This window comes from Ailuropoda melanoleuca, chromosome 16 (genome assembly GCF_002007445.2).
Source record: "Ailuropoda melanoleuca isolate Jingjing chromosome 16, ASM200744v2, whole genome shotgun sequence".
Taxonomy (NCBI): domain Eukaryota; kingdom Metazoa; phylum Chordata; class Mammalia; order Carnivora; family Ursidae; genus Ailuropoda; species Ailuropoda melanoleuca.
The window spans coordinates 74,033,598-74,048,762 of record NC_048233.1 but is presented as its reverse complement, the minus strand read 5'-3'; the positions used below and the strand labels follow the sequence as shown (position 1 = coordinate 74,048,762).

The 15,165-nt window shown below is 55.1% G+C and overlaps 1 protein-coding gene across 4 annotated transcripts in view; it reads left to right on the top strand.

Annotated features, from left to right (window-relative positions):
* Nucleotides 1-15,165, top strand: part of CHST1 (carbohydrate sulfotransferase 1) — a 101,379-nt gene that overhangs the window by 69,276 nt on the left and 16,938 nt on the right. The window contains exons 2-4 of one of the 4 annotated variants that reach the window (XM_034645414.1): nucleotides 11,499-11,605; nucleotides 12,014-12,182; nucleotides 14,011-14,776. The gene's annotated coding sequence lies outside the window, so the exon portion shown is untranslated. Of the gene's footprint in view, nucleotides 1-11,498; nucleotides 11,606-12,013; nucleotides 12,183-13,901; nucleotides 14,777-15,165 lie in introns of those variants that run through there. The other 3 variants (XM_034645415.1, XM_034645416.1, XM_034645418.1) reach the window with 3 other exon arrangements.

The following is a 15,165-nucleotide window of genomic DNA, read 5'->3' as shown; positions in this document are numbered from 1 at the left end:
GAGTTTGAGAAGTTCTTTGTAGATCTTGGATACCAGTCCTTTATCTGTAGTGTCCTTTGCAAATATATTCAGAGACAGCCCACGGAATGGCCCAGCCACTTCTGCCTCTTGTCTGCCTTTTGGTGGGAAGTCTCTGTCTGTCTCGCCTGATCGCTGAATTCCTTGTGAGCTGAAACACTCAGCTTGGGAACCGGATTGCTCCGTTCCATCCTGTGTTTTCCAAAGCATGTTCCACATAACACTGGTCCTGAGAAATCTCTGTGATGAGAGGGTTCCTCAGTCAAACCAGTTTGAGAAATGCTACAGATGGTCTTTCCCTCTTGGAGACTTGCTGTGCATAGGGGCCCATTGAAGGCTCTGCGAAGTCCTGCTATAAAAACCTGCTTAACTCTGCTTTCCTGAAATTGCTTTGGCCATAGGATCCTCTATTTCTGGTAATACCTGTTGTGTGGAACGCACGGTAGGAAACATTGGTCTCGTTTGTTTTCTGTGTTATTCTGGATTTTTCACCTCTCAAGTTTAAGTGAGGCCCACTGCCATTCCCCCTTGGCCGGGCTCCTCTCCCTTCCTTCCTCGGGCATCCCTGTGCAACCTCAGAGCAGAGGCTATAGCTGTTTTCTCTGCTTTAGAAGGGACCAAGAGCGGGAAGGGCTCATGGTGGGGCTGGGCAGTGTGACCTGGAAAAGCTCAGGAGACCTAAGATGGACAGCAGACCGGTGAGGTGAGACCAAGCCATCTTGAAGTGTGCCTGAGTGTCTGCCTGGGGCTCCTGGTCTCCCCACCTGGCCTCCCTGCCACTGGTCCGTCCGCCCAGCGTGCTCCGTCGTCATCCATCATTCTCTCGGGAGCTGTGAAATGCGTCTTCAGTGTCCTCCTCTCCTCCTCTGTCTTTACCATTCCAGCCATTGTTGGATTTATTTTCTTTCACCTCCTGCCTGGACCCTTGGCCTGGGAGGGGGTGCTCTTAGAAGTCAGGTTTTCCTGTCACCTCCTTGCCCTTGATCATACTGTCTGACCCCTCCCCCACAATGACCTGTCCACCATGTCTTGTGCTTCCAGTGCCTGACCCAGGCACCTGTTGGGTGACAGGAGCAGTGTTCACTTTGTGACCCTGGGAGTGAACCCAGTGCTGGTGATACGATCCGCCCCTAGAGAGAAGGAGGGGATGATCTCACATCTTTCCTGATAATGAGTGCATCAAGGCCAAGCGCCCTCTGCTAGAGCCCCTTATCGACCCACCGGCACTTAAAGCCAACCCGGGCACAAGGTCATGTCTGCCGGCCTTCCCCAGGGTGCCCGCTGTTGGCTTTTTGAATGCAAGGGCAGGAGGCCACTCTCCCCCGGAGACTTACAATGCTCAGCCCGCTGTCTCCTCCCTGCCCGGCACCTCCACTCATCTCAATGTACAAGAGGGCGGCAAAGCGTCCTGGGTGTGACACCAGACAGTTTGGTCTTGGATAAGCTACTTGATGCCTCACAGAGCCTCAGTTTACACATCCTGTGAACAAGGGAGCTCGGGCCTTCCCTAACAGAGATCTAGTGAGGGTGAACGCGGTGTTCGGGATGAACAGCTCTTTATAAACTTTAATAAAATAAGGGCAGCTTGTCCATCCCCTCGCTGGGAATGGAGGGTTTCTGTGCAGATGAACTGAGGATGCTCGGCCATTACAGGTGTTTGGTAAAAGTGAACTTCTTTCTATTGCTCTTACAGAACCTTCCTCCCACTTGACGTCAGTCCCTGGAAAACCCGGGTCTCAGCCTCTGCCCCAAGTCAGCCTCCAGGGTCTGTGTATTCTTTGTCAAAAGCATAGCGAGATTCATGTCGCAGCTTCTGCCCTCCTTGAGTACGGGATGGTCACCTCTAGGACAGTGCCTGTCCCCTTGGACAATGACCCCCCCTGGGGGGGGGCTGGGACTATGCCCCTCCCTGGGTGCTTCCTCTGTGACAAATATGTGAATGATCTGCTCAGAAGAAAACAGCGCCCACTTCCGGCCTGAACACAGGGTCCTTCTCAGTTGTCACCTCCGGGAATCCCAGGGCCACAGCTGAGGCTCTTCTTGGGGAAGCCATCTGTGCACGTACGGGCACACTTGGGTGTTCTGTTGGGTTTCACCTCAGCCTCATTCCCACATCTTGCCCTTGGAAACCCCCCTCCTTGTAGAAACCTTGTCTTCTCTCCCTCCCTGACTTTTCCTGCTGGTTTCTGTTTCTGGGCAAAGTGTACCACCCAAGGGCAGTGCAGGGCAGCCAGGCCCCCTCTGCAGGCAGGTCAGAGGTCAGCCCAGCAGGCCCAGCCCTGGGGGGTGCCTGGCAGTGTGGGTGAGAACTGTCGCTTGTGTGGGTGTCGCTGGGGCCTCAGAAGGACAGTAACACAGATGCTGGCATTTGGGGCTGAGTCTTTTCTATCTCCCTGAAATGAAGGGGAAGCTGGTTGCCGTGGTGAATCATCAGACTGACTTGTTTGCAGTCCTGTGTGCAGGGTTCTATTCCTGGGCCAGGAGGGTTTTTCCCCCTCCGAGGGTCAGACTGGGCTTCTCAGTGCACTGAAGGATGGATGGATGGGAGGGTGCACTGGTTCTGATCAGGGTTTGAGTTCGCAGTGTCCTGCTTTGGGGTTGGTTGGGAGAATGCACTGACCGGCTCATGGGGACCTCTCATTCTGAGGCCACTTTCTGCAAGTCATTTGTCAGCTGCATCCCACGAGCTGGGTCCTGAATTGGGTCTGGGGTTTCCAGAGCTGAGGAGTTAAGCTAGGGCCCTGACCTTGAGGCACTTCTCATCTAATGCGCATTTAAAGGGGCAAAATGGTAACAGATTGGGGTGTGAAAAGTATAATGAATTCCACTTTCCCCAGAGGGAGCTGAGGCAAGAGGCTGGCAGGGGAGGTGACCTGAAGCCAGACATCAAAGCTGGCAAGCTGCTCTCCAGACAGATGTGGGAGAGGTGGGGACAGTGGGAAGGTTGTCAGGCCAGGCTGTGGTGCCCGGGGTGACACCAGGCAGGGGTGCCTTTGTGCAGGAGGTAGCGTGAGAGAGCAGTGGGCCAGCCCAGACTCAGCCCTGACTGAAGGGCAGCCCTGGGGCTGTGTCAAGGTTAGCCCAGGGTCAGAGCAAGTGCCCAGGTCACCACTGAAAGCCAGAGGGCTCAACCCAGTATTTTAAAAAGGCAGGTGGAGCATGAAAGCTTACTTACATGAAAGCTTCTTCTGATCCCTGGACTGCTTAGCAGTGAAGTGAGACTTCGGATTTGGCCTTCTGGGGGAACTGTCTGCCGCTCCATAGGCCCCGGGGTTCCTGTGCTGTCCCAGGGCACCAGAATGAGGGCCAGTCAGAAGCAGGCCACCCGCCCTGCCTGAAGGAGTGTGCCCTGAGAGCTCAGCCCCCTGCGTCCTGCGGGAAGGAGTCTGGAGTGGAAAGGATGAGAGCTGGAACCGGCCGAGAGGCTCCGGGAAGGTCCTTCCAGGTTGCACTTTTGCCAAGAGGCCCTTCTTTCCCTGGCCTCATACAGAAGGTGCTCACAGTTCTCTCTGCATGACCTTAACATTTTCCCCCCTTGTCGAGGTTCGTTTCTTTTCCTTTTTCCTCCCCGTGGGACGGACTTGGACCGAGAGCCTCTGTGGGCGGCTCCCTGTCTCCTGGCTTTCCTAGTCTTGCTCTGCCGTCTCTCTCACAAACACCTGTCTGAGCCCTGCACTGCTCGCTCAGCGCCTGTGCCGGACTCTGGCCCTTATCTGCCGCCTGCAGCTGTCCCTGGGGCCCCAGGCTCCCTCTCCCCACCCCCCCACTCTCCACTTCTGGCTCTCGAAAGGCCTTGCACATCTCCAAGCAAGGCCTGAAGTCCCCATTCGAGAAGCCCAGATTTTTTGTTTCTTTGTGTTTGTTTCCAAGGCTGAGCAGACCTGTCACTGGTGGGGGAGCCCATCACGGGGGCGGGGAAGTGGGGAAGGAGGTGGCAGAGGGATGCTTTTCAGGCAGTCTTAAAGTCCGATAGTAAAGCTAATAATGAGAATTACCAGCATTTTTTCAGTATCTGTTATGTACTTGCTACTTTGTTAAATGCTGTATTTAATACGTTTATTTCCCTTACTCCTCTCAACAACCCGAGGAAGTATATCCTATTACTATCCCCATTTAAAATGGAGGTCCGGACAGGAGGTGAGAAGAGCCCATTGTTTACCTGCTTGCCTGTGGGGAGGGCTTTCCTCAGCAAGGGGAACACTCTCTAAAGGCGAGCTAGGACATCCCTCTGACTCCAGCCAGGATTGCCCTGGAACACCTTCCTGGGGAGGGGTCGGGACCAAGGCTGAAGGCTCTTAGGTCAAAGTTGCTTCTTTGCTACTTCCGGGTCCCAGTCAGAAGGTTGTTCTCGTGGCCTAACAGACACCCGTCCTACCCCCAATATATCTCTGTAGGACAAGGAGTGTCAGCGGGTGCCCCTGGAAGGAGGAACAGCAATTTTTCTGTTAGTAGGGGCTTGACCTAAGTTGCCAGTTGCTCAGTGGGTTGAAGCAGGGGTCTGTACCTCAAAAACTTTCCCCAGGGACCCTATTTCAATGTTCTTTCTGTGGGTCTCCCCTTTGCCTTAACGTCCTCCCTCTGCAGCGGGAGCTGGATCCTGGGCCTCTCCACCCTCCCGTGCCAGCCTGTTGGCCAGTAGGGCCCTTTCTCTGATAGTCTTTTCTTGTTCTCTGACCTGAGAAGTGGGGTGGGGAGTTCTGTACCCCAGAGTGTGTCCCTTTCGTGTTTCCACAGCCTGGCTCAGGGCCCTGCAGGCTGCGGTTGGCAGATTTTGCCCTTTAAAAAGATGTCTTTCTTTGAGAGGGTGAGGAGCTAATCATTAATGCGAAGAGACCCTTCTAGGACAGATGTATGCTGGGCTTGCTTGGAGAATGGTTGAGCAAGGGCAGTTGACCAACTTCGGAGAGGGACAGAGAGAACTCACCTCCAGGGCAGATTTTTTTTTTTCTGGAACTCCCAGGAAACCAGATGGGCTGGTTGCAATAACTCTGGGTGTTTCCTCACCTGCCTCTCGGGCTCTAGGGGGATGGTTAGACCTATGGAGAGCTTCCTGGGGTTAGGCGCTCTGTGTGAGTTTTTCAGATCTCATTTCTGGTGTGGATTTTTTTTTTTTAAAGATTTTATTTATTTATTTATTTATTCGACAGAGATAGAGACAGCCAGCGAGAGAGGGAACACAAGCAGGGGGAGTGGGAGAGGAAGAAGCAGGCTCATAGCAGAGGAGCCTGATGTGGGGCTCGATCCCACAACACCAGGATCACGCCCTGAGCTGAAGGCAGACGCTTAACCGCTATGCCACCCAGGCGCCCCTCTGGTGTGGATTTGAGCAGGGAGGTGGGTAAGGACGAGAAACAGGGCTGTTTTAGGGTCTTGAGAGACTCTCTCACCGCAGAGAAGGAACTGCTTATAAGCTCTCACCTACCAAGGAATGACATCTGGTTGTGGGAAGTCTGTTACCCATACAAAGGCAGGGCCTGACCAGTGAACGGGGGAGGTGGGTGGACGGAGTGGCCACAGGAGCGCTGGGGAGCAGCCTGCCCTGGGAGCGGGGACTCTGGGTGCCCATCTCTGTGACGAGCCGACTGCCCCCTGGGAGCCCTGGCGTGCTTACTCTAGAACAGAGCTGTTCCTAGTTGTCCCACCTTCCTGCCTCCTCCTGTCACTACGGAGGATGACGTGGGCCATTGATGTGATGCTCAGAGCAGACCTGTGCCGGGGAATTTGGGGACCCCCTTAGCAGAATGAACCTCTTCCTCTATGTTCCAGGGTATTTGCTACCCCCTGCCGCCACCTTTTATCATTGTGTGGCCTGGTGCCGCTCTTTCTGGCTTGTCTCTGCCCCACCTCCACCACACTGGGATGTGAGCTCGTTCAGGACGGGGCAGCCGCCTGGCTGTTGCTACTACTCTGTCTGGCATTAGGCCCGCACAGGGATGGGGGGTCCCTAACGCTGCCAAGCGAAGGCTGCGGAGGGCCATGGCCTCTGCCTCTCACAGGGACGAGACTCAGGAGGGAGGCAGGCAGGGGTCACCTGGGTGGCTCAGTCGTTTAGTGTCTGCCTGCAGCTCAGGGCGTGATCCCAGGGTCCTGGGATTGAGCCCCACATCGAGCTCCTCCGCTGGGAGCCTGCTTCTTCCTCTCCCACTCCCCCTGCTTGTGTTCCCTCTCTTGCTGGCTGTCTCTATCTCTGTCAGATAAAAAAAAAAAATCTTTAAAAAAAAAGGAGGAAGGCAGGCGGGACATCTGGGATCCTGACAGGTAAGAAAAGTGGTAAGAAAAGTGGGGCTCTGTGATCCAGTGGCTTGCCCCCAGCCACTCAGCTTTCAGGCTAGAGCTGTCCAGGTCAGTCCTAGCCTCTGGGATCCACTGCGGTGGTGCGGTGTGTGTCGGCCCTGAACATGAAACATCTGGTAAGGTAAAGAAAACCAGGTAGGTGACACTGCTGAGACGCTGGCCTGGCCGACACCTGTCCTGCCTGAACTCCCACTACTTTTGTCTTCGTTTTCTTCCCTGTGGTAACTCTTGGAGTCCTGAAGATGGCCCCAGTGCCCCATGAGCCTTCCGGCCTCTTGGCCCTGAGATCTAGAAACCAGGTTTCCAAGCCCTGACTGTCCCTTTCAGCTTTTGGGACAACCCTTGTGTGTGGGGGGGAACCCAGGAGGGACCTGGAGTCCTGACAGGGAGGGGCAGGTCCTCCCTCTTGGTCACCCCCTCTGGGAAGCACTATATAAATGTTTCTGCAGCTCTGCTCGGAAGACGCTACTCAGTGGGAGCGAGTGGGTCTCTTTCAGACCCACCTGCCTTGCTCGGGGCTCAGGGCTGAGGCACCTTAGCCTCCCATTCCCCCCACGGTCATCCTGCCGGGCAGGCCGCATCACTGTTTTTCATTTCGTAGACAAGAACATGGAGGCCCAAAGAGACAAAGTGACTGGCTTCAGGTCCCCCAGCCAGGAGATGGCAGAGCTGGGATTTGAACCCAGGCACGTTTTGAGAAGGATGTGCTCAGGGGCAGTGAGCTCCAGCCTTGCGTCTCTCGGAGAAGGAGGACGGTTGCCTCTCGCCGCCCTCCCCCAGCCCAGCCAGGCGGGCAGAGGTTCTGGCTGCACCTGCTGGCCTCCTCGGCCTGGGCCTTCACTGAGTTTGCCTGGACACCCCGTGGAGGGGAGCCCACAAGGCAGTGACAGTAGAGCGAGGAGAAGAGGCTGCCTGGGGACCTGGACAGTTGCCCTTGGCTGGAGGGGAAGCCTGCAGCACCCAACTTATTTCAGGGGCCGATGAGGGGCTGGGCTCTGGGACGTCAGCTGCTCGTTCCTCCTTGCAGCCCCAGCTCGACCGGCCTCCTGACTCTCAAGCCACAGAAGGTTCTGGATGGTCCCCGGTGGAGCCCAGCCATGAGCTTTACCTAGCCGGGCAGCCTCAGCCACAGATGCAGTCTGGCAGGTTTTGAGGAAGGGAGACAGGCTGGAGACGAGTGAGAAAAGGGGAGGGGGGCTATTTGGCTTTGGAATTAAACGCACTGAAGCAGGGGGCATGGGGGCTTGGGAATTGGCATCTTGGGCACTCTTGTATCATTTGTTTTAATTTCACTTGGTGTTTGAACTTGAAGAAGTGATACGGTCCCATGGGTTAAGGAAAGGGATATCATGGGAGGTCTTCCTCCAGCCTGTGGGTCCAGCAGTGTGACTCCTCTTCCCCAAGGCAGTTATGATTTCTGTGTGTCTCTCCAGAGATGATTTAAACACACACAAGCAGATATGTATAGAGAGTATTTTAAAACGTGTTTGCACACTATCTGGAAAATCGTTCTTTTTCCCTTAACAGTGTATCTTGGCAATCTATATTAGTATACAAAGAACTCCCCTAGTCTTTAATTATGGCTGGGTAATGCTCCCTTCTGTGGATGTACTGTCATTTTAAAAAAATGAAATCTAATTTACATACAGCAAACTGCTCAAATCTTCAGTGGACAGTGCAATGCATGTTTGCATACGTATACACCCAGGTGACCGCCCCCAAACAGAGTACTTTCCATTATCCCAAAAGTTCCCTTGTGCCTCTTCCCAATCAATACCCCTGCCTAGAAGTTCTCGTTATTCTGACTTCTAACTTCTCAACCTCACTTCAGTTTCCTTATCTTTAAAATGGGCGCAATGTTAGAACTGACTCACTTGCCTGGCACAGTAATTGTCCAACAAAGGATGGATGTCAGGTTTATTTAAGTCCCTGGTCTGTATTCTTTCTTCTACCTCTGTCTGGGCTCTCCAGTTACCTTCAGATTCTCCTTTTTCTTTCTTTCTTCCTTTCTTTCTTCCTTCCTTTCTTTCTTTTCTTCCTTTCTTTTCTTCCTTTCTTTTCTTTCTTCTACCTCTGTCTGGGCTCTCCAGTTACCTTCAGATTCTCCTTTTTCTTTCTTTCTTCCTTTCTTTCTTCCTTCCTTTCTTTCTTTTCTTCCTTTCTTTTCTTCCTTTCTTTTTCTTTTCTTTCTTTCTTTCTTTCTTTCTTCTTTCTTTCTTTCTTTCTTTCTTTCTTTCTTTCTTTCTTTCTTTCTTTCTTTCTCTTCCCTTCCCTTCCCTTCCCTTCTTTCCTTCCCTTTCTTCTTTCTTTTCTTTCTTTCTCCCTCTTTCTCTCTCTCTCTCTCTCAACACACACACACACACTCACTCATACACCCTCCTCCTCACACACCGTCTAGCCATGGAGATAGACCAAGAGGGTCATTGTGCAAAGCCCAGGCTGTGTGAATGGCTCCATTGTTCCAGGGCTGAGTTCCCAGAGCCAGCCGGTACGGCGCTGACCAGGGCTGGGCTGTCCAGTGGGAGGTGCCCGTGGGCCCCTGACCAAGGGCTGACCACACCTGGCAGGACACCCACTTCCCCTCCTCCCTCTGGCCGAGGAGGGAAAGCGCCTCAGTCTGACCCAGCCCTGGCTGGGGGGAGCCCAGATGATGCCTCCCATTCTCTGCTTGGCTTCCTGACGCTGGAATGCCAGGGCCTGGGGCACCTGCAGACGTACACAGTGGCCTTGGCTTCGAGAGGCTGGGGGCAGATGAGGAATGGGGACAAGGAGAGAAAAAGGAAGTGGACATTGAATGCTTACCTTATCCGTTTTCCCCTCCTGGTGTGCACGAACAGAGCCTGAGGTTCTGGGGGATGAACTGGCCCATAGGGAGCCACCTAGAAGCAGGCCTCCACTGCCAGGTGGCTCCTACCCCAGGAACTGATCCAGGACGCAGGGCTGTGGTTGCCTTTGGGCCGGACTCCCCGGGGCGGGACTTCTGTGTGCTGGTACACAAGATGAGTCTGTCCACCTACCTGCGGAGTTTCTCCCGGATTCCTCAGAAGTGACAGTCTTGGCACCTACCTTGACCTTATGCCCTTTAACGCTGCCTGTGAGATCCGGAGCAGGGCCCACTCTCAACCTGCTCCTCACCACCTGCCAGCGGGGAATGTGCTGGAAGTGCTTCCTACTTTCTCAGCACCAGCCAGGGCTGGGGAAGGGGTTGCCTTGGAGGCCAATATGAAGTGAGCCCCCATGAGCAAGAGGTAACGAGGGGTGCAGGATGAGGGCAGAGGAGGGGTAAGGAGACAGGAGGCAGAACAGGGAGGGGCTGACCTGGAAGCGAGTGAGGGGATGGGGGGGAATCTGGACGGTGGGGGCAAGAGTTTACCAGACAAGGATCCAGGCTTCCTGGGGGCTTGATTTCCTCCTGCCTCAGGTAAGAGACCAGACTGGAGTTCCCAGCTGCTCTAGGCAGCCCACGTCCCTAGAGTCTGGGCCAGATTCCTGGTAGCCTCCCAAAGTCCCAGCACACACCATTAGTTGCTCCCTGGGCCCAGACACCGTCCCTCCTTCCTATCCCTGCCAGCTTGGGCACCTGCCTCACAGAGCTCAGACCTCTCCCTGTGCCTTGCCAGTTCTCAGCTGGACCGTGTACCTGGTCTGAACTGTCCGATCCAGGGACTGAGGCTTTTGTGGGCAGGAGCAGGGGAGGGAGCCCAGCCCTCCCAGGATCCTGTCTTCTCTGGCCCAGCTTCCCTTGCCATGGAAACACCCCAACAGAGGCCTGGGAATTACCCAGGATGTGCGTTTTATTTGTAGCCCATGCTCCTGTTCTGTCCGCCCCCAACTCCCACCACCCTCCCTGTCCCAGGGGCTGTGCGATATTCTCTGCACCCTATTTTTAGATCAGACACAGGGTCTGCAGCCTCCTTAGGCCTTGTTTGCCTTTGGTCAGTCTGTCCATCTTCTCATAGCTCTGTGGCCGGTGTTTCAGGTGGGATGCCCTGTGGGGGTGGGGGGAGGGGAGCCTGAGGCGGAAGTTTCCAGAGGAACACAGGCCCTGTGGCCACATCTCTGCTTCCCCAGCTGGCAGGCTCTGGGAAGCACTGGGGCAAGGGCTGGATCCTGATACCACCACCTGATTCTCCTCAGCCTGGGCCTCCAGGGGTGAGTGTGGCAATGGACGGCACTGTGGCTCAGGGAAGGTCAACATCGAAGCTGGACCGCTTGCTCAGAGGGCAGCTGCAGCAGGCTCCTCAGCAGGAAGTGGACAGCTGGCCTTCTCTGACTTCTCCTTCCTCCTGGAAACTTTGGGGGACTTGGATGAGACTGGTCTTGGCAAGACCTGGGCTGGACCATGTGAGGCCCGAGGAAGGATGGTGGAGCCTGGGGGATTGGCTGAGGACCAACATGGACTCACTCTTGCTTCCCAACCACCAGGCCCAGAAGGGCCAGGGCCCTGGGATGCCCGGGGTGGTCGGGGCAGCAGGTGTGTTGTGGCGTGGCTACTTACCAGAAGTAAATCAGTTTCCCTGTTTCCTCCCCTCCACCAAGATTTGTTGACATCCTCTAATTCACTCAGGGCATTTTGTTCTGTAACTGGAGAGGGAGAGGGACTGTCTGTTGGGAGTGGCTCTAAGAAGAGAAAGAGTAAGGAGGCAATGGTGCCCTCCTCTCTGGCCCCTTGGCCCGCATTCGAGGCCAGTGGTTAGACGGTGCAGTCACCAGCAGGACAGTCTCTTTGTCAAGAGTCCCGGGGCCTAAGCAGTTATGCTTCCTGGCCCTGGGGACCTCGGACCCCAGTGTTGGGGAGGAGGCTGCTCCCCTTACCTCTGGGGCTGTCCAAGGTTTGGGGCTACGGGGGCATCAGTCACTCCTTCACCTGGACATTAGCTTCCCTGCCAGGGTTATAATCAGGGAGGTAGGGCAGGGGGTGGGGGCACTTCTTCAAGCAGCCTCACGGCCTCTGGCAAGTTCTAGAACAAGAGGAGACAAACACCACAGGTGGCCCGTGGGGGCTGTAGCACTTAGGCTGGTCTGGGAGCAATGCAAGATCCCTCTGAGGGATTCACAGAAACCCCAGAAGGTGGGCCAGTGGGGTGACTTTTCGAGGAGCTTCGGCTGAGGACGTGATTGGGCAAGAAAGGGCAAGAAAAGGAATTTTGAATTTTTGCCAAAATGATGTGGTTTTCTGAATGCAGGAGCTGGCAAGGCCTGGCGACCTCTGTGCTCAGGGATGCACGGGGATCGTATGAGGAAAAACTGGGATCACCTGTATCTGAGGGACCAGTCCAGGGCCTGGCCAGAGGTAAGGCCCTCAGATATTTGTTTTATTTCAACCACAAAAAAGTTCCAGTCCCTTGATTTATCCAGAAGAGGAATTCATCTAGAACGGGGTAGAAGCGGGGGGGATAAGAAGTATGTAAGAGACGTTGTCTTTGAAAAGTAGGAGACCCAACTGAAGGCTCAACTCACTTCCTGTTTGGCCATAGGAAGTGAAGGTAAGTCACTTAACTTCTCCGGGTCTCAGTCTGCTCATCTATGAAATGAGGGAGTTGGGTGAGCTTGCCTCTGACATTTCCTCCACCCTCTCCCAAACGGTCCCCTCAGTAGCAGGCCTTCCACTTCATCTGTGGGGAAACTGAGGTCCCAGAGGACAGGTCCACTGGGCCTGCCTGCCTCTACCCAGATTTTCTGGTCAGAACTTTCTCTACAGGTGCCGCGGGCTTTCAGGCCTGCAGTCTGGGAAGAGCCAGAAGCCATCCTTCCGGGGTTCGCTGCCTCGTCAGCGTCACCAGTGAGACAGGGGAAATTGAGGACCGTAGCGGGACATCTTAAATCAAAGCCTGGGCCATCAAACTCCCAGAATAGACTGAGATCACGAGGTGGGTAGCACAGACTGCCACCGGATGGACAGGCAAGAGATATGAAAAACCTGAAATCTTGAGCCCCCAGATCCCTTAACCAATTTCCAACACCCCAGGGGCCTGCGTGTTGAGGAGAGGAAAGGGCATGTGTCATATGAGAATCCTCCAGGAGGGCCGGGGGGCTCTATTTCAGGAAAACCCCTCTGGGGTCCCGGGGGCTTCTGAAGGCCCTCTCTTCTTGCTGTTCCCTGCAAGCACCCCCACTAGCCGGGCTGACCGACTGGCCTGGCAGAGCGGTGAGTGTGCGCGGCCAGGCAGCTCGCTCCAATGTTGACCCCGTGGCTCAGCAGCTCTGCGAACCTGGGCGAGCTGCTTAAACTCTTTGGCCCTCAGTTTCCTCATCTGTAAAGTGGGAATGGGAACACCTCCTTCCCAGGGTTGTTTTGAAGGTTAAACAAAATAATCCACACAAAGAAAACAGCATAGCACCTGGCTCAAGGTAAGACCTCAAACATTAGCCATTAATATTAACTTTTCTGTCTTCACACAAATAAGCCCAAACTGGCTACTGCTGCTTCTCACAGGCTCTCCTGCTCTTTCACCTTTTTATACCCTATCCATCCCTCAAGCCTCAGTTTAACTGCTGCCTTCTCCAGGAAGCCCTCCCTGAACAACTCTCCAGGGTTCCATTTTCCTCTGACTTCGAAGGCTACCTGTGGCGCACTTGATCGCATTTGCAGCCACTGCTCTTTCCCACTTCACTGTCTGGGATCCAGATTCCCCAAGCAAAGCCCTCTGCCTTGTTTTCTGCTTCTTTTTCCTCCCCTATGTCACTTGGCACAGTATAGTGCACACAGTAGGTGCTCATGAAACACTCAGGCTTGTTATCAGGTGGGAGATTTCAGGAAACTGGAAACAGAATCCTGGTGTTCCTGAGACCAGGACCTATGTCCATTTTTAGAGTTTAAATATTCTTTTTAAAAAAAATCCAAATTCCACTCTGTCTTTACGTTACAACCACACCAATCTTTTCATGTCAGCCAGATGTACGTTTCCCTCCTTTCCACCCGAAATACACCAGAATTTGAAAAATGAGGCGCTGGATCTGAGAGTGTGAGATAGAGAAGGTGTTCTCTAAACCCTGACTATTCTTGTCAGGCTGAAGTCTCAAGGAGGGATTAGCTCTGGGTGAAAGGGAAGGTTCTGATGGCTCAGCTCTGCGCTGTTAGAGGTTGGTCTTCTATGGAGGGACAAATGGAATTTTGAAACACGAAGTCCTTGCTTCTGGAAGGTCAGCACTCTTGTGAGCCATCCCAGAGCACTGCCACTCTGTGGGGTGCAGGCTGAGAAACGGATCTAGTCACCTTGAAATGGGGTCGGAGGACCGGCACTGCCATCCTCCTGGCTGCGGTGGGTGGAGGTCAGGTGGGGCAGAGGCGGGGCGGGAAACACACCAGAGGTGATCTGAGATCACACTGGGTCACGCCCCAGCTTGATGGAGATCCGCAGGCGGACTGGAGGTGGGAGGGGGTGGGGGAATTTACAATTAAGAATTTGCAGTTGTGAGCAAGACAAATGACCCTTGGTCTGGTGGGATCCTGGGGCGTGGGGTCCTTCCTACCTGATTCTAGGTGGGGAGAGTGTCTTGACATCTGAGTCCTGGGTGCCCCAGAGAAGTACAGGGCCCACATGATCCCCCGGGTGAGGAAGTGAGTGCCGGCTACCCTGAACACCCACCAGCCGATAACAGTAACAACAACACCATGCCACAATTCAGCACTCGCCATGTGCCGGACATTGTGCTGAGGGCTTACATGTGTCTTACCTACCATCTGGCATTTCACAGCAGCCCCACGAGGTGGGAACCAGGATCTCCATCTTCTGGACCAGGAAACAGGCACATAGGCTTTCCCAGGCTGCCTGGAGTTTTCAAATTCTCCGTGGCTCTGGGGCGAGTCCGGGAGAGATGCAGAGGCTACAGCTGGAAATCGGAGATTCAGCAATGGGTGCCGATGGAAGCTGACCGCCTTTCCTGGCCGGAGAATATCATCGTTTGGTCAGAGCTGAGGAGCAGCAGGGGTTCTGGCTGCACAACCAGCTACCCCTCTGCAGAGGAGCAGACAGGCCTCCGTGGTGGCAGAGCTGGGACTCTCTGCCGTGCTTTCCAGCCCAGGGGCTGCTGATCATGAGCAACTCTGCCTGCTTCCCCTGCCTCTCCATTCCACTCTGAGAGGCCAGGGGTCCGTTTGTCATGTCACCAGTGAATCCCTGGTGCCCATGGAGGCCTGGTCTTCAGGAGATGCTCAGTCAATATTTGTGCAAAGAACGAAGGACTGAGGTGCTCAGCCTGCTGCCTCTGGCTGTGACGGCAGATGTCCCCTCCGGAAGGGCAGCAGGGGCTGCAGATGTCCCTCCGGAAGGGCAGCAGGGGCTGCACATTTCCCGCTAGGAGTGCCCGTGGCAGTCTGGTGAGAAGCGGGTGGGACTGGCCTGGAGACTGCCCCCAGCAAATCCACCTAGGGTTGCCCACCCCCTCCGCCCAAGCCACTCCTTGGCTCTGCCCAAGAGGCACAACTGGAGCAGGGCAGATGATTCATTGCCACATCTGCGAGGTAAAGGTTGGGGGGTAACGGGCTACGGGTGTGTGTTGGGGTATTGGCACCGAAAGGTGGATGGTTCCCACTCTGGGTTCTGGAGTCCTTCCGTTGTGCTGGCTGGGGACGGGGTAGAGGCCATCTGGGCTCTGGGCCAAGTTAGGGCTCCAGCCGGACTTCTTGGGGGGCACTCAGGCTGAAGGCCCTCGGTGAGCGCCCTCGGTGGGAGGGCTGGGAGGGTATGGGAAGAGGTGCCAGTGGGCAGCCCCCGCCCTTGCCAGACGACCCCCTGAACCCCGGGGTGTGGGTGTGGCTCCCTCCGAGCGGGGGCGGGGTGGGGGAGTGGGGTTGGCACGGGAGCCGGCCTGCGGAGGGGGCGTCCGGAGCGCGGGAGGCTGGGGCAGCGC